This window comes from Falco peregrinus, chromosome 1 (genome assembly GCF_023634155.1).
Source record: "Falco peregrinus isolate bFalPer1 chromosome 1, bFalPer1.pri, whole genome shotgun sequence".
Classification (NCBI taxonomy): domain Eukaryota; kingdom Metazoa; phylum Chordata; class Aves; order Falconiformes; family Falconidae; genus Falco; species Falco peregrinus.
The window spans coordinates 56790407-56809896 of NC_073721.1; positions in this window are offsets into that span (position 1 = coordinate 56790407).

Consider the following 19490-nt stretch of genomic DNA (forward strand, 5'->3'; position numbering starts at 1 on the left):
TTGTTCTACCTGCTTTCTGGGCTGAGATGGGGAAGCGCTGACTTTTGGACTCGGCTGGTGACAAAATGTTCCAAGCACACCCCATGCACAACTCCACCGGGGAAGGTGCCGGAAAGGAATTCTGTTGGTAGTTTTTACATTACTTGCGTAGGAAGCTGAAAGGCCCCACAAAACTTGTTCTACCTGCTTTCTGGGCTGAGATGGGGAAGCGCTGAATTTTGGACTCGACTGGTGACAAAATGTTCCAAGCACACCCCATGCACAACTCCACCGGGGAAGGTGCCAGAAAGGACTTCTGTTGGTAGTTTTTACATTACTTGCGTAGGCAGCTGAAAGGCCCCACAAGACTTGTTCTACCTGCTTTCTGGGCTGAGATGGGGAAGCACTGAATTTTGGACTTGGCTGGTGACAAAATGTTCCAAACACACCCCATGCACAACTCCTCCGGGGAAGGTGCCAGAAAGGAGTTCTGTTGGTAGTTTTTACACTACCCCGGTAGGCAGCTGAAAGACACCACAAAACTTGTTCTACCTGCTTTCTGGGCTGAGATGGGGAAGCGCTGACTTTTGGACTCGGCTGGTGACAAAATGTTCCAACCACACCCCATGCACAACTCCACCGGGGAAGGTGCCAGAAAGGAATTCTGTTGGTAGTTTTTACATTACTTGCGTAGGCAGCTGAAAGGCCCCACAAAACTTGTTCTCCCTGCTTTCTGGGCTGAGATGGGGAAGCGCTGAATTTTGGACTCAGCTGGCGATAAAATGTTCCAAACACACCCCATGCACAACTCCACCGGGGAAGGTGCCAGAAAGGAATTCTGTTGGTAGTTTTTACAATACCCCGGTAGGCAGCTGAAAGACACCACAAAACTTGTTCTACCTGCTTTCTGGGCTGAGATGGGGAAGCGCTGACTTTTGGACTCGGCTGGTGACAAAATGTTCCAAACACACCCCATGCACAACTCCACCGGGGAAGGTGCCAGAAAGGAGTTCTGTTGGTAGTTTTTACACTACCCCGGTAGGCAGCTGAAAGGCCCCACAAAACTTGTTCTACCTGCTTTCTGGGCTGAGATGGGGAAGCGCTGAATTTTGGAGTCGGCTGGCGATAAAATGTTCCAAACACACCCCATGCACAACTCCACCGGGGAAGGTGCCAGAAAGGACTTCTGTTGGTGCTTCTTACACTACCCCGGTAGGCAGCTGAAAGGCACCACAAAACTTGTTCTACCTGCTTTCTGGGCTGAGATGGGGAAGCGCTGACTTTTGGACTCGGCTTGTGACAAAATGTTCCAAACACACCCCATGCACAACTCCATCGGGGAAGGTGCCAGAAAGGAATTCTGTTGGTAGTTTTTACATTACTTGCGTAGGCAGCTGAAAGGCCCCACAAAACTTGTTCTACCTGCTTTCTGGGCTGAGATGGGGAAGCGCTGAATTTTGGACTCGGCTGGTGACAAAATGTTCCAAGCACACCCCATGCACAACTCCACCGGGGAAGGTGTCAGAAAGGATTTCTGGCAGTAATTCTTACACTACCCCGGTAGGCAGCTGAAAGGCCCCACAAAACTTGTTCTACCTGCTTTCTGGGCTGAGATGGGGAAGCGCTGAATTTTGGACTCGGCTGGTGACAAAATGTTCCAAGCACACCCCATGCACAACTCCACCGTTGAAGGTGCCAGAAAGGAGTAATGGTAGTAATTCTTACACTACCCCGGTAGCAGCTGAAAGACACCACAAAACTTGTTCTACCTGCTTTCTGGGCTGAGATGGGGAAGTGCTGAATTTTGGACTCGGCTGGTGACAAAATGTTGCAAGCACACCCCATGCACAACTCCACCGGGGAAGGTGCCAGAAATGAATTCTGTTGGTAGTTTTTACATTACTTGCGTAGGCAGCTGAAAGGCCCCACAAAACTTGTTCTACCTGCTTTCTGGGCTGAGATGGGGAAGCGCTGAATTTTGGACTCGGCTGGTGACAAAATGTTCCAAGCACACCCCATGCACAACTCCACCGGGGAAGGTGCCAGAAAGGAGTTCTGTGCGTAATATTTCTTACACTACCCCGGTAGGCACCTGACAGACACCACAAAACTTGTTCTATCTGCTTTCTGGGCTGAGATGGGGAAGCGCTGAATTTTGGACTCGTCTGGTGACAAAATGTTCCAAGCACACCCCATGCACAACTCCACCGGGGAAGGTGCCAGAAAGGAATTCTGTTGGTAGTTTTTACATTACTTGCGTAGGCAGCTGAAAGGCCCCACAAAACTTGTTCTACCTGCTTTCTGGGCTGAGATGGGGAAGCGCTGAATTTTGGACTCGGCTGGTGACAAAATGTTCCAAGCACACCCCATGCACAACTCCACCGGGGAAGGTGCCAGAAAGGACTTCTGTTGGTGCTTTTTACACTACCCCGGTAGGCAGCTGAAAGACACCACAAAACTTGTTCTACCTGCTTTCTGGGCTGAGATGGGGAAGCGCTGACTTTTGGACTCGGCTGGTGACAAAATGTTCCAAACACACCCCATGCACAACTCCTCCGGGGAAGGTGCCAGAAAGGAATTCTGTTGGTAGTTTTTACATTACTTGCGTAGGCAGCTGAAAGGCCCCACAAAACTTGTTCTACCTGCTTTCTGGGCTGAGATGGGGAAGCGCTGAATTTTGGACTCGGCTGGTGACAAAATGTTCCAAACACACCCCATGCACAACTCCACCGGGGAAGGTGCCAGAAAGGAATTCTGTTGGTAGTTTTTACATTACTTGCGTAGGCAGCTGAAAGGCCCCACAAAATTTGTTCTACCTGCTTTCTGGGCTGAGATGGGGAAGCGCTGAATTTTGGACTCGGCTGGTGACAAAATGTTCCAAGCACACCCCATGCACAACTCCACCGTTGAAGGTGCCAGAAAGGAGTAATGGTAGTAATTCTTACACTACCCCGGTAGGCAGCTGAAAGGCACTACGAAAGTTGTTCTACCTGCTTTCTGGGCTGAGATGGGGAAGCGCTGAATTTTGGAGTCGGCTGGCGATAAAATGTTCCAAGCTCACCCCATGCACAACTCCACCGGGAAGGTGCCTGAAAGGAGTGCTTTTGGTAGTTTTTACACTACCCTGGTAAGCAGCTGAAAGACACCACAAAACTTGTTCTACCTGCTTTCTGGGCTGAGATGGGGAAGTGCTGAATTTTGGACTCGGCTGGTGACAAAATGTTGCAAGCACACCCCATGCACAACTCCACCGGGGAAGGTGCCAGAAATGAATTCTGTTGGTAGTTTTTACATTACTTGCGTAGGCAGCTGAAAGGCCCCACAAAACTTGTTCTACCTGCTTTCTGGGCTGAGATGGGGAAGCGCTGAATTTTGGACTCGGCTGGTGACAAAATGTTCCAAGCACACCCCATGCACAACTCCACCGGGGAAGGTGCCAGAAAGGAGTTCTGTGCGTAATATTTCTTACACTACCCCGGTAGGCACCTGACAGACACCACAAAACTTGTTCTATCTGCTTTCTGGGCTGAGATGGGGAAGCGCTGAATTTTGGACTCGTCTGGTGACAAAATGTTCCAAGCACACCCCATGCACAACTCCACCGGGGAAGGTGCCAGAAAGGAATTCTGTTGGTAGTTTTTACATTACTTGCGTAGGCAGCTGAAAGGCCCCACAAAACTTGTTCTACCTGCTTTCTGGGCTGAGATGGGGAAGCGCTGAATTTTGGACTCGGCTGGTGACAAAATGTTCCAAGCACACCCCATGCACAACTCCACCGGGGAAGGTGCCAGAAAGGAATTCTGTTGGTAGTTTTTACATTACTTGCGTAGGCAGCTGAAAGGCCCCACAAAACTTGTTCTACCTGCTTTCTGGGCTGAGATGGGGAAGCGCTGAATTTTGGACTCGGCTGGTGACAAAATTTTCCAAGCACACCCCATGCACAACTCCACCGTTGAAGGTGCCAGAAAGGAGTAATGGTAGTAATTCTTACACTACCACGGTAGGCAGCTGAAAGGCCCCACAAAACTTGTTCTACCTGCTTTCTGGGCTGAGATGGGGAAGCGCTGAATTTTGGACTCGGCTGGTGACAAAATGTTCCAAACACACCCCATGCACAACTCCACCGGGGAAGGTGCCAGAAAGGACTTCTGTTGGTGCTTTTTACACTGCCCCGGTAGGCAGCTGAAAGACACCACAAAACTTGTTCTACCTGCTTTCTGGGCTGAGATGGGGAAGCGCTGACTTTTGGACTCGGCTCGTGACAAAATGTTCCAAACACACCCCATGCACAACTCCACCGGGGAAGGTGCCAGAAAGGAATTCTGTTGGTAGTTTCTACATTACTTGCATAGACAGCTGAAAGGCCCCACAAAACTTGTTCTACCTGCTTTCTGGGCTGAGATGGGGAAGCGCTGACTTTTGGACTCGGCTGGTGACAAAATGTTCCAAGCACACCCCATGCACAACTCCACCGGGGAAGGTGCCGGAAAGGAATTCTGTTGGTAGTTTTTACATTACTTGCGTAGGAAGCTGAAAGGCCCCACAAAACTTGTTCTACCTGCTTTCTGGGCTGAGATGGGGAAGCGCTGAATTTTGGACTCGACTGGTGACAAAATGTTCCAAGCACACCCCATGCACAACTCCACCGGGGAAGGTGCCAGAAAGGACTTCTGTTGGTAGTTTTTACATTACTTGCGTAGGCAGCTGAAAGGCCCCACAAGACTTGTTCTACCTGCTTTCTGGGCTGAGATGGGGAAGCACTGAATTTTGGACTTGGCTGGTGACAAAATGTTCCAAACACACCCCATGCACAACTCCTCCGGGGAAGGTGCCAGAAAGGAGTTCTGTTGGTAGTTTTTACACTACCCCGGTAGGCAGCTGAAAGACACCACAAAACTTGTTCTACCTGCTTTCTGGGCTGAGATGGGGAAGCGCTGACTTTTGGACTCGGCTGGTGACAAAATGTTCCAACCACACCCCATGCACAACTCCACCGGGGAAGGTGCCAGAAAGGAATTCTGTTGGTAGTTTTTACATTACTTGCGTAGGCAGCTGAAAGGCCCCACAAAACTTGTTCTCCCTGCTTTCTGGGCTGAGATGGGGAAGCGCTGAATTTTGGACTCAGCTGGCGATAAAATGTTCCAAACACACCCCATGCACAACTCCACCGGGGAAGGTGCCAGAAAGGAATTCTGTTGGTAGTTTTTACAATACCCCGGTAGGCAGCTGAAAGACACCACAAAACTTGTTCTACCTGCTTTCTGGGCTGAGATGGGGAAGCGCTGACTTTTGGACTCGGCTGGTGACAAAATGTTCCAAACACACCCCATGCACAACTCCACCGGGGAAGGTGCCAGAAAGGAGTTCTGTTGGTAGTTTTTACACTACCCCGGTAGGCAGCTGAAAGGCCCCACAAAACTTGTTCTACCTGCTTTCTGGGCTGAGATGGGGAAGCGCTGAATTTTGGAGTCGGCTGGCGATAAAATGTTCCAAACACACCCCATGCACAACTCCACCGGGGAAGGTGCCAGAAAGGACTTCTGTTGGTGCTTCTTACACTACCCCGGTAGGCAGCTGAAAGGCACCACAAAACTTGTTCTACCTGCTTTCTGGGCTGAGATGGGGAAGCGCTGACTTTTGGACTCGGCTTGTGACAAAATGTTCCAAACACACCCCATGCACAACTCCATCGGGGAAGGTGCCAGAAAGGAATTCTGTTGGTAGTTTTTACATTACTTGCGTAGGCAGCTGAAAGGCCCCACAAAACTTGTTCTACCTGCTTTCTGGGCTGAGATGGGGAAGCGCTGAATTTTGGACTCGGCTGGTGACAAAATGTTCCAAGCACACCCCATGCACAACTCCACCGGGGAAGGTGTCAGAAAGGATTTCTGGCAGTAATTCTTACACTACCCCGGTAGGCAGCTGAAAGGCCCCACAAAACTTGTTCTACCTGCTTTCTGGGCTGAGATGGGGAAGCGCTGAATTTTGGACTCGGCTGGTGACAAAATGTTCCAAGCACACCCCATGCACAACTCCACCGTTGAAGGTGCCAGAAAGGAGTAATGGTAGTAATTCTTACACTACCCCGGTAGGCAGCTGAAAGGCACTACGAAAGTTGTTCTACCTGCTTTCTGGGCTGAGATGGGGAAGCGCTGAATTTTGGACTCGGCTGGTGACAAAATGTTCCAAGCACACCCCATGCACAACTCCACCGGGGAAGGTGCCAGAAATGAATTCTGTTGGTAGTTTTTACATTACTTGCGTAGGCAGCTGAAAGGCCCCACAAAACTTGTTCTACCTGCTTTCTGGGCTGAGATGGGGAAGCGCTGAATTTTGGACTCGGCTGGTGACAAAATGTTCCAACCACACCCCATGCACAACTCCACCGGGGAAGGTGCCAGAAAGGAATTCTGTTGGTAGTTTTTACATTACATGCGCAGGCAGCTGAAAGGCCCCACAAAACTTGTTCTACCTGCTTTCTGGGCTGAGATGGGGAAGCGCTGAATTTTGGACTCGACTGGTGACAAAATGTTCCAAACACACCCCATGCACAACTCCTCCGGGGAAGGTGCCAGAAAGGAGTTCCGTTGGTAGTTTTTACACTACCGCGGTAGGCAGCTGAAATGCAACACAAAACTTATTCTACCTGCTTTCTGGGCTGACATGGGGAAGCGCTGAATTTTGGACTCGGCTGGTGACAAAATGTTCCAAACACACCCCATGCACAACTCCACCGGGGAAGGTGCCAGAAAGGACTTCTGTTGGTAGTTTTTACACTACCCCGGTAGGCAGCTGAAAGACACCACAAAACTTGTTCTACCTGCTTTCTGGGCTGAGATGGGGAAGCGCTGAATTTTGGACTCGGCTGGTGACAAAATGTTCCAAGCACACCCCATGCAGAATTCCACCGGGGAAGGTGCCAGAAAGGAGTTCTGTTGGTAGTTTTTACACTACCCCGGTAGGCACCTGACAGACACCACAAAACTTGTTCTACCTGCTTTATGGGCTGAGATGGGGAAGCGCTGAATTTTGGACTCGGCTGGCGATAAAATGTTCCAAACACACCCCATGCACAACTCCACCGGGGAAGGTGCCAGAAAGGACTTCTGTTGGTGCTTTTTACACTACCCCGGTAGGCAGCTGAAAGACACCACAAAACTTGTTCTACCTGCTTTCTGGGCTGAGATGGGGAAGCGCTGACTTTTGGACTCGGCTGGTGACAAAATGTTCCAAACACACCCCATGCACAACTCCTCCGGGGAAGGTGCCAGAAAGGAATTCTGTTGGTAGTTTTTACATTACTTGCGTAGGCAGCTGAAAGGCCCCACAAAACTTGTTCTACCTGCTTTCTGGGCTGAGATGGGGAAGCGCTGAATTTTGGACTCGGCTGGTGACAAAATGTTCCAAACACACCCCATGCACAACTCCACCGGGGAAGGTGCCAGAAAGGAATTCTGTTGGTAGTTTTTACATTACTTGCGTAGGCAGCTGAAAGGCCCCACAAAAGTTGTTCTACCTGCTTTCTGGGCTGAGATGGGGAAGCGCTGAATTTTGGACTCGGCTGGCGATAAAATGTTCCAAACACACCCCATGCACAACTCCACCGGGGAAGGTGCCAGAAAGGACTTCTGTTGGTGCTTTTTACACTACCCCGGTAGGCAGCTGAAAGACACCACAAAACTTGTTCTACCTGCTTTCTGGGCTGAGATGGGGAAGCGCTGACTTTTGGACTCGGCTGGTGACAAAATGTTCCAAACACACCCCATGCACAACTCCTCCGGGGAAGGTGCCAGAAAGGAATTCTGTTGGTAGTTTTTACATTACTTGCGTAGGCAGCTGAAAGGCCCCACAAAACTTGTTCTACCTGCTTTCTGGGCTGAGATGGGGAAGCGCTGAATTTTGGACTCGGCTGGTGACAAAATGTTCCAAACACACCCCATGCACAACTCCACCGGGGAAGGTGCCAGAAAGGAATTCTGTTGGTAGTTTTTACATTACTTGCGTAGGCAGCTGAAAGGCCCCACAAAAGTTGTTCTACCTGCTTTCTGGGCTGAGATGGGGAAGCGCTGAATTTTGGACTCGGCTGGTGACAAAATGTTCCAAGCACACCCCATGCACAACTCCACCGTTGAAGGTGCCAGAAAGGAGTAATGGTAGTAATTCTTACACTACCCCGGTAGGCAGCTGAAAGGCACTACGAAAGTTGTTCTACCTGCTTTCTGGGCTGAGATGGGGAAGCGCTGAATTTTGGACTCGGCTGGCGATAAAATGTTCCAAACTCACCCCATGCACAACTCCACCGGGAAGGTGCCTGAAAGGAGTGCTTTTGGTAGTTTTTACACTACCCTGGTAAGCAGCTGAAAGACACCACAAAACTTGTTCTACCTGCTTTCTGGGCTGAGATGGGGAAGCGCTGAATTTTGGACTCGGCTGGTGACAAAATGTTGCAAGCACACCCCATGCACAACTCCACCGGGGAAGGTGCCAGAAATGAATTCTGTTGGTAGTTTTTACATTACTTGCGTAGGCAGCTGAAAGGCCCCACAAAACTTGTTCTACCTGCTTCCTGGGCTGAGATGGGGAAGCGCTGAATTTTGGACTCGGCTGGTGACAAAATGTTCCAAGCACACCCCATGCACAACTCCACCGGGGAAGGTGCCAGAAAGGAGTTCTTTTCGTAGTATGTCTTACACTACCCCGGTAGGCACCTGACAGACACCACAAAACTTGTTCTATCTGCTTTCTGGGCTGAGATGGGGAAGCGCTGAATTTTGGACTCGTCTGGTGACAAAATGTTCCAAGCACACCCCATGCACAACTCCACCGGGGAAGGTGCCAGAAAGGAATTCTGTTGGTAGTTTTTACATTACTTGCGTAGGCAGCTGAAAGGCCCCACAAAACTTGTTCTACCTGCTTTCTGGGCTGAGATGGGGAAGCGCTGAATTTTGGACTCGGCTGGTGACAAAATGTTCCAAACACACCCCATGCACAACTCCACCGGGGAAGGTGCCAGAAAGGACTTCTGTTGGTGCTTTTTACACTGCCCCGGTAGGCAGCTGAAAGACACCACAAAACTTGTTCTACCTGCTTTCTGGGCTGAGATGGGGAAGCGCTGACTTTTGGACTCGGCTGGTGACAAAATGTTCCAAGCACACCCCATGCACAACTCCACCGGGGAAGGTGCCAGAAAGGAATTCTGTTGGTAGTTTTTACATTACTTGCGTAGGCAGCTGAAAGGCCCCACAAAACTTGTTCTACCTGCTTACTGGGCTGAGATGGGGAAGCGCTGAATTTTGGACTCGGCTGGTGACAAAATGTTCCAAGCACACCCCATGCACAACTCCACCGGGGAAGGTGCCAGAAAGGACTTCTGTTGGTAGTTTTTACATTACTTGCGTAGGCAGCTGAAAGGCCCCACAAGACTTGTTCTACCTGCTTTCTGGGCTGAGATGGGGAAGCGCTGAATTTTGGACTTGGCTGGTGACAAAATGTTCCAAACACACCCCATGCACAACTCCTCCGGGGAAGGTGCCAGAAAGGAGTTCTGTTGGTAGTTTTTACACTACCCCGGTAGGCAGCTGAAAGACACCACAAAACTTGTTCTACCTGCTTTCTGGGCTGAGATGGGGAAGCGCTGACTTTTGGACTCGGCTGGTGACAAAATGTTCCAACCACACCCCATGCACAACTCCACCGGGGAAGGTGCCAGAAAGGAATTCTGTTGGTAGTTTTTACATTACTTGCGTAGGCAGCTGAAAGGCCCCACAAAACTTGTTCTCCCTGCTTTCTGGGCTGAGATGGGGAAGCGCTGAATTTTGGACTCAGCTGGCGATAAAATGTTCCAAACACACCCCATGCACAACTCCACCGGGGAAGGTGCCAGAAAGGAATTCTGTTGGTAGTTTTTACAATACCCCGGTAGGCAGCTGAAAGACACCACAAAACTTGTTCTACCTGCTTTCTGGGCTGAGATGGGGAAGCGCTGACTTTTGGACTCGGCTGGTGACAAAATGTTCCAAACACACCCCATGCACAACTCCACCGGGGAAGGTGCCAGAAAGGAGTTCTGTTGGTAGTTTTTACACTACCCCGGTAGGCAGCTGAAAGGCACCACAAAACTTGTTCTACCTGCTTTCTGGGCTGAGATGGGGAAGCGCTGAATTTTGGACTCGGCTGGCGATAAAATGTTCCAAACACACCCCATGCACAACTCCACCGGGGAAGGTGCCAGAAAGGACTTCTGTTGGTGCTTCTTACACTACCCCGGTAGGCAGCTGAAAGACACCACAAAACTTGTTCTACCTGCTTTCTGGGCTGAGATGGGGAAGCGCTGACTTTTGGACTCGGCTTGTGACAAAATGTTCCAAACACACCCCATGCACAACTCCATCGGGGAAGGTGCCAGAAAGGAATTCTGTTGGTAGTTTTTACATTACTTGCGTAGGCAGCTGAAAGGCCCCACAAAACTTGTTCTACCTGCTTTCTGGGCTGAGATGGGGAAGCGCTGAATTTTGGACTCGGCTGGTGACAAAATGTTCCAAGCACACCCCATGCACAACTCCACCGGGGAAGGTGTCAGAAAGGATTTCTGGCAGTAATTCTTACACTACCCCGGTAGGCAGCTGAAAGGCCCCACAAAACTTGTTCTACCTGCTTTCTGGGCTGAGATGGGGAAGCGCTGAATTTTGGACTCGGCTGGTGACAAAATGTTCCAAGCACACCCCATGCAGAACTCCACCGTTGAAGGTGCCAGAAAGGAGTAATGGAAGTAATTCTTACACTACCCCGGTAGGCAGCTGAAAGGCACTACGAAAGTTGTTCTACCTGCTTTCTGGGCTGAGATGGGGAAGCGCTGAATTTTGGACTCGGCTGGCGATAAAATGTTCCAAGCTCACCCCATGCACAACTCCACCGGGAAGGTGCCTGAAAGGAGTGCTTTTGGTAGTTTTTACACTACCCTGGTAAGCTGCTGAAAGACACCACAAAACTTGTTCTACCTGCTTTCTGGGCTGAGATGGGGAAGCGCTGAATTTTGGACTCGGCTGGTGACAAAATGTTCCAAGCACACCCCATGCACAACTCCACCGGGGAAGGTGCCAGAAATGAATTCTGTTGGTAGTTTTTACATTACTTGCGTAGGCAGCTGAAAGGCCCCACAAAACTTGTTCTACCTGCTTTCTGGGCTGAGATGGGGAAGCGCTGAATTTTGGACTCGGCTGGTGACAAAATGTTCCAACCACACCCCATGCACAACTCCACCGGGGAAGGTGCCAGAAAGGAATTCTGTTGGTAGTTTTTACATTACATGCGCAGGCAGCTGAAAGGCCCCACAAAACTTGTTCTACCTGCTTTCTGGGCTGAGATGGGGAAGCGCTGAATTTTGGACTCGACTGGTGACAAAATGTTCCAAACACACCCCATGCACAACTCCTCCGGGGAAGGTGCCAGAAAGGAGTTCCGTTGGTAGTTTTTACACTACCGCGGTAGGCAGCTGAAATGCAACACAAAACTTATTCTACCTGCTTTCTGGGCTGACATGGGGAAGCGCTGAATTTTGGACTCGGCTGGTGACAAAATGTTCCAAACACACCCCATGCACAACTCCACCGGGGAAGGTGCCAGAAAGGACTTCTGTTGGTAGTTTTTACACTACCCCGGTAGGCAGCTGAAAGACACCACAAAACTTGTTCTACCTGCTTTCTGGGCTGAGATGGGGAAGCGCTGAATTTTGGACTCGGCTGGTGACAAAATGTTCCAAGCACACCCCATGCACAATTCCACCGGGGAAGGTGCCAGAAAGGAGTTCTGTTGGTAGTTTTTACACTACCCCGGTAGGCACCTGACAGACACCACAAAACTTGTTCTACCTGCTTTATGGGCTGAGATGGGGAAGCGCTGAATTTTGGACTCGGCTGGCGATAAAATGTTCCAAACACACCCCATGCACAACTCCACCGGGGAAGGTGCCAGAAAGGACTTCTGTTGGTGCTTTTTACACTACCCCGGTAGGCAGCTGAAAGACACCACAAAACTTGTTCTACCTGCTTTCTGGGCTGAGATGGGGAAGCGCTGACTTTTGGACTCGGCTGGTGACAAAATGTTCCAAACACACCCCATGCACAACTCCTCCGGGGAAGGTGCCAGAAAGGAATTCTGTTGGTAGTTTTTACATTACTTGCGTAGGCAGCTGAAAGGCCCCACAAAACTTGTTCTACCTGCTTTCTGGGCTGAGATGGGGAAGCGCTGAATTTTGGACTCGGCTGGTGACAAAATGTTCCAAACACACCCCATGCACAACTCCACCGGGGAAGGTGCCAGAAAGGAATTCTGTTGGTAGTTTTTACATTACTTGCGTAGGCAGCTGAAAGGCCCCACAAAACTTGTTCTACCTGCTTTCTGGGCTGAGATGGGGAAGCGCTGAATTTTGGACTCGGCTGGTGACAAAATGTTCCAAGCACACCCCATGCACAACTCCACCGGGGAAGGTGCCAGAAAGGAGTAATGGTAGTAATTCTTACACTACCCCGGTAGGCAGCTGAAAGGCACTACGAAAGTTGTTCTACCTGCTTTCTGGGCTGAGATGGGGAAGCGCTGAATTTTGGACTCGGCTGGCGATAAAATGTTCCAAGCTCACCCCATGCACAACTCCACCGGGAAGGTGCCTGAAAGGAGTGCTTTTGGTAGTTTTTACACTACCCTGGTAAGCAGCTGAAAGACACCACAAAACTTGTTCTACCTGCTTTCTGGGCTGAGATGGGGAAGCGCTGAATTTTGGACTCGGCTGGTGACAAAATGTTGCAAGCACACCCCATGCACAACTCCACCGGGGAAGGTGCCAGAAATGAATTCTGTTGGTAGTTTTTACATTACTTGCGTAGGCAGCTGAAAGGCCCCACAAAACTTGTTCTACCTGCTTCCTGGGCTGAGATGGGGAAGCGCTGAATTTTGGACTCGGCTGGTGACAAAATGTTCCAAGCACACCCCATGCACAACTCCACCGGGGAAGGTGCCAGAAAGGAATTCTGTTGGTAGTTTTTACATTACTTGCGTAGGCAGCTGAAAGGCCCCACAAAACTTGTTCTACCTGCTTTCTGGGCTGAGATGGGGAAGCGCTGAATTTTGGACTCGGCTGGTGACAAAATGTTCCAAGCACACCCCATGCACAACTCCACCGGGGAAGGTGCCAGAAAGGAATTCTGTTGGTAGTTTTTACATTACTTGCGTAGGCAGCTGAAAGGCCCCACAAAACTTTTTCTACCTGCTTTCTGGGCTGAGATGGGGAAGCGCTGAATTTTGGACTCGGCTGGTGACAAAATGTTCCAAGCACACCCCATGCACAACTCCACCGTTGAAGGTGCCAGAAAGGAGTAATGGTAGTAATTCTTACACTACCACGGTAGGCAGCTGAAAGGCCCCACAAAACTTGTTCTACCTGCTTTCTGGGCTGAGATGGGGAAGCGCTGAATTTTGGACTCGGCTGGTGACAAAATGTTCCAAACACACCCCATGCACAACTCCACCGGGGAAGGTGCCAGAAAGGACTTCTGTTGGTGCTTTTTACACTACCCCGGTAGGCAGCTGAAAGACACCACAAAACTTGTTCTACCTGCTTTCTGGGCTGAGATGGGGAAGCGCTGACTTTTGGACTCGGCTGGTGACAAAATGTTCCAAACACACCCCATGCACAACTCCTCCGGGGAAGGTGCCAGAAAGGAATTCTGTTGGTAGTTTTTACATTACTTGCGTAGGCAGCTGAAAGGCCCCACAAAACTTGTTCTACCTGCTTTCTGGGCTGAGATGGGGAAGCGCTGAATTTTGGACTCGGCTGGTGACAAAATGTTCCAAGCACACCCCATGCACAACTCCACCGGGGAAGGTGCCAGAAAGGAATTCTGTTGGTAGTTTTTACATTACTTGCGTAGGCAGCTGAAAGGCCCCACAAAATTTGTTCTACCTGCTTTCTGGGCTGAGATGGGGAAGCGCTGAATTTTGGACTCGGCTGGTGACAAAATGTTCCAAGCACACCCCATGCACAACTCCACCGTTGAAGGTGCCAGAAAGGAGTAATGGTAGTAATTCTTACACTACCCCGGTAGGCAGCTGAAAGGCACTACGAAAGTTGTTCTACCTGCTTTCTGGGCTGAGATGGGGAAGCGCTGAATTTTGGAGTCGGCTGGCGATAAAATGTTCCAAGCTCACCCCATGCACAACTCCACCGGGAAGGTGCCTGAAAGGAGTGCTTTTGGTAGTTTTTACACTACCCTGGTAAGCAGCTGAAAGACACCACAAAACTTGTTCTACCTGCTTTCTGGGCTGAGATGGGGAAGCGCTGAATTTTGGACTCGGCTGGTGACAAAATGTTGCAAGCACACCCCATGCACAACTCCACCGGGGAAGGTGCCAGAAATGAATTCTGTTGGTAGTTTTTACATTACTTGCGTAGGCAGCTGAAAGGCCCCACAAAACTTGTTCTACCTGCTTTCTGGGCTGAGATGGGGAAGCGCTGAATTTTGGACTCGGCTGGTGACAAAATGTTCCAAGCACACCCCATGCACAACTCCACCGGGGAAGGTGCCAGAAAGGAGTTCTGTTCGTAGTATTTCTTACACTACCCCGGTAGGCACCTGACAGACACCACAAAACTTGTTCTATCTGCTTTCTGGGCTGAGATGGGGAAGCGCTGAATTTTGGACTCGTCTGGTGACAAAATGTTCCAAGCACACCCCATGCACAACTCCACCGGGGAAGGTGCCAGAAATGAATTCTGTTGGTAGTTTTTACATTACTTGCGTAGGCAGCTGAAAGGCCCCACAAAACTTGTTCTACCTGCTTTCTGGGCTGAGATGGGGAAGCGCTGAATTTTGGACTCGGCTGGTGACAAAATGTTCCAAGCACACCCCATGCACAACTCCACCGGGGAAGGTGCCAGAAAGGAGTTCTGTTCGTAGTATTTCTTACACTACCCCGGTAGGCACCTGACAGACACCACAAAACTTGTTCTATCTGCTTTCTGGGCTGAGATGGGGAAGCGCTGAATTTTGGACTCGTCTGGTGACAAAATGTTCCAAGCACACCCCATGCACAACTCCACCGGGGAAGGTGCCAGAAAGGAATTCTGTTGGTAGTTTTTACATTACTTGCGTAGGCAGCTGAAAGGCCCCACAAAACTTGTTCTACCTGCTTTCTGGGCTGAGATGGGGAAGCGCTGAATTTTGGACTCGGCTGGTGACAAAATGTTCCAAACACACCCCATGCACAACTCCACCGTTGAAGGTGCCAGAAAGGAGTAATGGTAGTAATTCTTACACTACCACGGTAGGCAGCTGAAAGGCCCCACAAAACTTGTTCTACCTGCTTTCTGGGCTGAGATGGGGAAGGGCTGAATTTTGGACTCGGCTGGTGACAAAATGTTCCAAACACACCCCATGCACAACTCCACCGGGGAAGGTGCCAGAAAGGACTTCTGTTGGTGCTTTTTACACTGCCCCGGTAGGCAGCTGAAAGACACCACAAAACTTGTTCTACCTGCTTTCTGGGCTGAGATGGGGAAGCGCTGACTTTTGGACTCGGCTGGTGACAAAATGTTCCAAACACACCCCATGCACAACTCCACCGGGGAAGGTGCCAGAAAGGAATTCTGTTGGTAGTTTTTACATTACTTGCATAGACAGCTGAAAGGCCCCACAAAACTTGTTCTACCTGCTTTCTGGGCTGAGATGGGGAAGCGCTGACTTTTGGACTCGGCTGGTGACAAAATGTTCCAAGCACACCCCATGCACAACTCCACCGGGGAAGGTGCCAGAAAGGAGTTCTGGTAGTAATTCTTACACTACCCAGGTAGGCAGCTGAAAGGCACCACGAAAGTTGTTCTACCTGCTTTCTGGGCTGAGATGGGGAAGCGCTGAATTTTGGACTCGGCTGGTGACAAAATGTTCCAAGCACACCCCATGCACAACTCCACCGGGGAAGGTGCCAGAAAGGAGTAATGGTAGTAATTCTTACACTACCTCGGTAGGCAGCTGAAAGGCACTACGAAAGTTGTTCTACCTGCTTTCTGGGCTGAGATGGGGAAGCGCTGAATTTTGGAGTCGGCTGCTGACAAAATGTTCCAAGCACACCCCATGCACAACTCCACCGGGGAAGGTGCCAGAAATGAATTCTGTTGGTAGTTTTTACATTACTTGCGTAGGCAGCTGAAAGGCCCCACAAAACTTGTTCTACCTGCTTCCTGGGCTCAGTTGGGGAAGAGATGAATTTTGGACTCGGCTGGTGACAAAATGTTCCAAGCACACCCCATGCACAACTCCACCGGGGAAGGTGCCAGAAAGGAGTTCTGTTCGTAGTAATTCTTACATTACCCCGGTAGGCACCTGACAGACACCACAAAACTTGTTCTATCTGCTTTCTGGGCTCAGATGGGGAAGCGCTGAATTTTGGACTCGGCTGGTGACAAAATGTTCCAAGCACACCCCATGCACAACTCCACCGTTGAAGGTGCCAGAAAGGAGTAATGGTAGTAATTCTTACACTACCCCGGTAGGCAGCTGAAAGGCACCACAAAACTTGTTCTACCTGCTTTCTGGGCTGAGATGGGGAAGCGCTGAATTTTGGACTCGGCTGGTGACAAAATGTTCCAAACACACCCCATGCACAACTCCACCGGGGAAGGTGCCAGAAAGGAATTCTGTTGGTAGTTTTTACACTACCCCGGTAGGCACCTGACAGACACCACAAAACTTGTTCTACCTGCTTTCTGGGCTGAGATGGGGAAGCGCTGAATTTTGGATTCGGCTGGTGACAAAATGTTCCAAGCACACCCCATGCACAACTCCACCGGGGAAGGTGCCAGAAAGGAGTTTTGGTAGTAATTCTTACACTACCCCGGTAGGCAGCTGAAAGACACCACAAAACTTGTTCTACCTGCTTTCTGGGCTGAGATGGGGAAGCGCTGACTTTTGGACTCGGCTGGTGACAAAATGTTCCAAACACACCCCATGCACAACTCCACCGGGGTAGGTGCCAGAAAGGACTTCTGTTGGTAGTTTTTACATTACTTGCGTAGGAAGCTGAAAGGCCCCACAAAACTTGTTCTACCTGCTTTCTGGGCTGAGATGGGGAAGCGCTGAATTTTGGACTCGGCTGGTGACAAAATGTTCCAAACACACCCCATGCACGACTCCACCGGGGAAGGTGCCAGAAAGGAGTTCTGTTGGTAGTTTTTACACTACCCCGTTAGGCACCTGACAGACACCACAAAACTTGTTCTACCTGTTTTCTGGGCTGAGATGGGGAAGCGCTGAATTTTGGACTCGGCTGGTGACAAAATGTTCCAAGCACACCCCATGCACAACTCCACCGGGGAAGGTGCCAGAAATGAATTCTGTTGGTAGTTTTTACATTACTTGCGTAGGCAGCTGAAAGGCCCCAAAAAACTTGTTCTACCTGCTTTCTGGGCTGAGATGGGGAAGCGCTGAATTTTGGACTCGGCTGGTGACAAAATGTTCCAAACACACCCCATGCACAACTCCACCGGGGAAGGTGCCAGAAAGGAGTTCTGTTCGTAGTAATTCTTACACTACCACGGTAGGCACCTGACAGACACCACAAAACTTGTTCTATCTGCTTTCTGGGCTGAGATGGGGAAGTGCTGAATTTTGGAGTCGGCTGGTGACAAAATGTTCCAAGCACACCCCATGCACAACTCCACCGGGGAAGGTGCCAGAAAGGATTTCTGGCAGTAATTCTTACACTACCCCGGTAGGCAGCTGAAAGGCCCCACAAAACTTGTTCTACCTGCTTTCTGGTCTGAGATGGGGAAGCGCTGAATTTTGGACTCGGCTGGTGACAAAATGTTCCAAACACACCCCATGCACAACTCCACCGGGGAAGGTGCCAGAAAGGAGTTCTGTTGGTAGTTTTTACACTACCCCGGTAGGCACCTGACAGACACCACAAAACTTGTTCTACCTGCTTTCTGGGCTGAGATGGGGAAGCGCTGAATTTTGGATTCGGCTGGTGACAAAATGTTCCAAGCACACCCCATGCACAACTCCACCGGGGAAGGTGCCAGAAAGGAGTTTTGGTAGTAATTCTTACACTACCCCGGTAGGCTGCTGAAAGGCACCACAAAACTTGTTCTACCTGCTTTCTGGGCTGAGATGGGGAAGCGCTGAATTTTGGACTCGGCTGGTGACAAAATGTTCCAAACACACCCCATGCACAACTCCACCGGGGTAGGTGCCAGAAAGGACTTCTGTTGGTACTTTTTACATTACTTGCATAGGCAGCTGAAAGGCCCCACAAAACTTGTTCTACCTGCTTTCTGGGCTGAGATCGGGAAGCGCTGAATTTTGGACTCGGCTGGTGACAAAATGTTCCAAGCACACCCCATGCACAACTCCACCGGGGAAGGTGCCAGAAAGGAGTAAAGGTAGTAATTCTTACACTACCCCGGTAGGCAGCTGAAAGGCACTACGAAAGTTGTTCTACCTGCTTTCTGGGCTGAGATGGGGAAGCGCTGAATTTTGGACTCGGCTGCTGACAAAATGTTCCAAGCACACCCCATGCACAACTCCACCGGGGAAGGTGCCAGAAATGAATTCTGTTGGTAGTTTTTACATTACTTGCGTAGGCAGCTGAAAGGCCCCACAAAACTTGTTCTACCTGCTTCCTGGGCTGAGATGGGGAAGCGCTGAATTTTGGACTCGGCTGGTGACAAAATGTTCCAAGCACACCCCATGCACAACTCCACCGGGGAAGGTGCCAGAAAGGAGTTCTGTTCGTAGTAATTCTTACACTACCCCGGTAGGCACCTGACAGACACCACAAAACTTGTTCTACCTGCTTTCTGGGCTGAGATGGGGAAGCGCTGAAGTTTGGACTCGGCTGGTGACAAAATGTTCCAAGCACACCCCATGCACAACTCCACCGTTGAAGGTGCCAGAAAGGAGTTCTGGTAGTAATTCTTACACTACCCCGGTAGGCAGCTGAAAGGCACCACAAAACTTGTTCTACCTGCTTTCTGGGCTGAGATGGGGAAGCGCTGAATTTTGGACTCGGCTGGTGACAAAATGTTCCAAACACACCCCATGCACAACTCCACCGGGGAAGGTGCCAGAAAGGAATTCTGTTGGTAGTTTTTACACTACCCCGGTAGGCACCTGACAGACACCACAAAACTTGTTCTACCTGCTTTCTGGGCTGAGATGGGGAAGCGCTGAATTTTGGATTCGGCTGGTGACAAAATGTTCCAAGCACACCCCATGCACAACTCCACCGGGGAAGGTGCCAGAAAGGAGTTTTGGTAGTAATTCTTACACTACCCCGGTAGGCAGCTGAAAGGCACCACAAAACTTGTTCTACCTGCTTTCTGGGCTGAGATGGGGAAGCGCTGAATTTTGGACTCGGCTGGTGACAAAATGTTCCAAACACACCCCATGCACAACTCCACCGGGGAAGGTGCCAGAAAGGACTTCTGTTGGTACTTTTTACATTACTTGCGTAGGCAGCTG